Raw genomic sequence first — 5,065 nt, forward strand, 5'->3', positions numbered from 1 at the left:
GCTAGAATAGTGATGCCTTGTCTATATGAGGACGGTCCCAAAAAAGAAACAAAAATAGGTCCTCGAGTGGGAGATCAAAATCTAGAGGAAGATATAAATCTCTAGGAAAACGTGTAAAGGTGTGTTGGAAATGTGGAAAGGAAGGGCACTTCAAAAAGGACTGTAGATCTAAAACTCCCGAGAAAGGAAAGGGATCCGATGATGCTCCTTTTGCAGAGGCGAAAACCATCTCAAATGAAGGTGGGGATGTGTACTTGGATTCTTATTCAAGCACACATATAGATCATGAGGCATGGTTGACTGACTCTGGTGTATCCTTTCACTTCATTCCCCATAAGGAGTGGTTCTACGAATATGAGAAATATGATGTTGGTGATGTCTTCTAGGGGATGACAGGAAGGCTAGAATCATTGGATGCTAAAAAGTCAAGTTAAAGTTGCAAGGTGGAAGGATTAGAACACTTATGGGTGTTCTACATTTTCTGACATTGGGGAGGAATATGATTTATGTAAGCAAGATGGATGATGCAGGTGTAAAAATAGTGTTCGAGAAATATACCTACAAGATGGCTCAAGGAGCACTTGTATTGATGCAGGGAGTTCATATTGGAACTATGTACAAGATTTTGGGTAGCATTGTTATTGATGGGTGCAACAATTCTATGGATCCTGAAAGTGGAGCAAAAAATCTAGTGGTCTCTAGAGAAAAGACCATCCTATGACATCAAAGGCTTGGATATATTGGAGAGAAGGGCCTTCAAATATTTCATGGTAATGGTATGGTAAAAGGTATGTCTAATTGTTCTCTGGATTTTGATTTTGGTGAACATTGTGTATATGGGAAAAAAATCGGGTCAGTTTCCCCTCTGCTGCTAAGAGGGCGGAAGGGATATTAAAGCTTGTGCACAGTGATGTGTTTGGACTTGTGTCGATTCCGTGATTGGGTAAGTCTGTGTACTATGTATTATTGATATATGACTTCTCAAGGAATACATGGATATATTTCCTTCGGAAGAAATCTGATTTTTTTGATAAGTTTAAAGAATTTAAGGCTTTGGTGGAAAACCAGAAAGAGAAGAAGACAAAGGTGTTGAGGAAAAATAACGACAGAGAGTTTTTCAAAAAGGAATTGAAGAGCCTTGTAAGAAGAGTGGTATATCACAGTAGAATACTACTCTATATACACCTCAGAAAAATGGAGTTGTAGAAAGAATGAACAGGATGTTGTTGGAAAAGGCAAGAAGCATGCTTAGTGGTGTCGGGTTAGGACAAGAATTATGGGAAAATGAGGTGGAGATTGCATGCTACCTATTCAACAGTTCACCTTCATCAGCATTGGAGGATAAGACTTCACATGAGGTATGGACTGGTAAGAAACCCTCTCTTTCACATTTGAAGTTATTTGGTTGTGATAAATATGTAGTACATGTTCCAAGGGAGAAAATGACCAAGTTGGATAGTAAATCTGAAAGGTGCATCTTTATTGGGTATAAGGATGGTTTAAAAGGTTATAAGATTTGAAACCCAAAAACAAGGATGGTTGTGTAAAACCGAGATGTTGTATTTAGAGAGGTGAAAAATGTTATTAAACATGAAGTCCTACCAAAGGAACCTGAGAAGATATAGTTTGAGCTAAAGGAGGAAGAATTAGACTTTACAACAAAAGAGGAATTAGAAGATGAAGAGCCACAAACTCCAGCTATGAGAAGTTCAATTCGAGAAAGAAGGAAACTAGAAAGTTATAGTCCATCTGCTTTTTGTTCAATTTTTCTTTATCTATTACTGATGATGATCCCAGAACTGTCAGGGAGGCAACAGATTTAGAGGATCGTAAGCTCTAAAAAGAGGCCATGGTTGATGAAATGGCACCTTAAAACGAAAATGAGGCTTGGGATCTAATGGAGTTGCCGGTTGGAAGGAAAACCTTTGGAATCAAATGGGGGTTTAAGAAGAAGATGAATGCAGAAGGCAAGGTGGAGAAATATAAAGCTCGGTTGGTACCAAAAGGTTATTCCTAGGTGTTGGGAATTGATTTTGGTGATATTTTTCGTCTTGTTGCTAAGGTAGCTTCTATTAGATTACTTTTATTTGTTCTAGCTACTTTTGATTTTGAGGTAGAACAGATGGATGTGAAGACAACATTTTCTCACATGGATCTGGAAGAAGAGATATACATGAACCTGAAGACTTTGCAGTGAAGGGAAAGAAATAACTGGTATGCAGGTTAAAAAAGTGTTTGTATGGATTAAAATAGTCACCAAGGATGTGGTATTAGAAATTTAAAACATTTATATGGGGACTTGGCTTCACCAAAAGCAAAGTAGATCACTATGTGTATTTTACCAGGTGATGATTACAAGAAAGCCAAATGGTTGCAATTATCAACACCTCCATAAAATTGTGTTGTTGCTCCAAAATTGCACTGCTTCCTGACTTCACCCCCTGATTTTCCCACTCTATATTGCCCAGAAAACTATAGGAATTTGGGATTGTGATCCTTGCCCAAATCCCAAAAAAACCAAGAAAGAGCTTCCCTTTCTTCCCGCCTTCAAAAATGGAACGTTCATAGCTTAGCCCTCTTCCAAATACAAATTTTGTTGTTGTGACTAATCCTGTCAATATTTTCACTCCCAACTCTAGCAATCCTCCTCAAATGTCCCTCCAAATGATCTCCCATCTCCCCAGCTCCAAAATCCCTGGGATAATGTTGCCCCAACAAATCTCACTCCAATCATTGTGTAGTGGTGGCTCCTAAGTTGTGTGTTATGCTCCAGAAATGTGTATGACCTGCAACTAATCCTTCTTTCAGTCTTGGTGGTGAAGGAAATCCTTCCTTAGGTGGCACTATAAGTCCACTGAAAAAGGTTGAGCTTCTCACCCTGGGAAGCTCTTGTGCTAAACAACACAATGTTGGCTCAGTTGAACAGTTAAGGTAATTTCAATTTTCAAATAGACAAAAGACCCTGCTTGCTCCCTCATTCCTTCCTTTTATAAGTGATGTCCATGCATTCCTTGTGGGTCCCTCCACAATTTCGATTTTGCCTTAACGAATTTGAATTCCCTTCCTCCCAAGTGTGTATTTCGAGTGGGCCCCATATTCCACTAGCATGCAAATAAAGCATTCCTCCTATTTTCTCCACCAAAATTTGCCTTGAGCTAGTATTAACCAAAATTGTCAAAATTAATTTTCCTAACATTAGGAAAATTTAGGAAGGAACATTACAATATCTATATTTCCACATTGAGAACTTCAGTAACATCATCAAATAACACTTAAAAATAGGTTTCTTATGCACAGAACTAGGATAGTGATTTATTTAAGTCAATGACATTTCTCTTGTATCTTGAGTGGGTGAATGAGTTTTACAAGATATTTCATTTCTATCCTCCACACTTTTGCAATGAACTAACTCTCAAAAAATAACTTCTTTACTAATTCCTCTTTTCATTTTCATATGTGTCAAAGTGAGGGTCCATGGAATCCTTGTTTATGTAGATCGTCATGAGTAAAGATTTTGTTGTGAGCAAGAATCCAAATGGATATATGGATATGTGGTAGTCAATATCACCCTTCAACTAATTTCTAGATGAGGTAATGGGGTGATAGGTTTTCGTTAGTTAAATATTTCAAATATTCAATGCTCATAAATAGATTCCCCCTTTGGGGGGGTGGGGCGGGGGTGCATCCTCTTCAATATTTGGCTCATTTATTCAAGGGAGATACACCGTTTAGTTGAGATAGATGCTAGTTCATCTTATTGCATAACTCGTCACAAGGATTTAAATACTTGCATCTAGTCCATTTCGAACCTGAAATTAATTAGAGTTGTCCCATTATTTATTTATTTTTATGTGTGGTTCACGAACACTGGAGATCGGTGGTCGTTACATCCACATAAAATATTCAGGAATATCCATGTGAAGGGATCACTTCCCACAAACTCAGTAGCGGATCCTAACCCCAAGAACATCGAGGATAACTGACGATGTGATGTTCCATTACCAAGATGCTTTAATGATAAGAACTCAAACAATTGAGCTAATCCTTGGGGCTATTAGAGTTTTCCCATTCAAAAAGATCAATGAGAAATTTGATACCCTGATTTAATATCTACACTCTTATATATTGAAGGAAAATCCCTAAAGAAAGGGATGGAAACCCATTATATTGCCTGCCCATACTTTGGTTTGTTTCATGATACCTAGAATCCATGTGAGATTCTTTTGGATGGAGGGATGAATGCTTTCTAGAGATACTAAATATGGAATCCAAAGATCATTCCACTTGATCATCCAATATGATAATATGTTTTTCTCTAAATTATCTATGCTAGAGAGCTTCTTCCCACTATTTATATTTTACTTCTTGCATATCCCCATAAAGAGGTTGGCTCCCTTTGCTTGATTAAAAAATATATGATCTCTTAATTCCAAATAACATCTATTTAAGGGACTGTTGTGGCCACCAACAACCCCCCTCCTTATTTAGTATTAGCAATAACACTAGATAAGTGGGGACCCTTAGTAAAAAATTCAAAAGATTCAATTAAAACTCATGTATTTTACTCCTTAAGAAAACATCGCATCACGCAAAGAATGATAGGACATTTCCTTATGAGTAAAAATGATAAACTGCGAAAGTGCGACGCGAATTCCATCACATCGCATGCATTAAGAAACACTCACATTGGAAAACTTTAAAAAATTGCCGATATCCGATATGCGATAGTGGATATCGCATATCGCAATGTCGCATGAAAAACACATAACCATTTAACGATTGTAACGATCTGCGATTTTGCGATAGCGCGATACTGCGATCCTCGGTTTTGTGATAGCACGATCAAGCAACCCTGCGATAACACATCTTAATGAAATTTGCGGTAATGCGATATGCGATTCTGCGATGCGAATCGCAGAAACATTCCATCGCAGATTTTCCCCGGCTCAACATTTAAGAAAAGCTTTCCATAAACCAAGAACTGGATACACGCTTTAATGATAATTAATGAATGATACGCCAGTTGTTAATGAAAAACGGTTTTGTTCTTTCGAAGAGTCAGTTC

This window comes from Pinus tabuliformis, chromosome 9, assembly GCF_031772625.1.
Source record: "Pinus tabuliformis cultivar Carrire ecotype Pingquan chromosome 9, CPIR1, whole genome shotgun sequence".
Taxonomy (NCBI): domain Eukaryota; kingdom Viridiplantae; phylum Streptophyta; class Pinopsida; order Pinales; family Pinaceae; genus Pinus; species Pinus tabuliformis.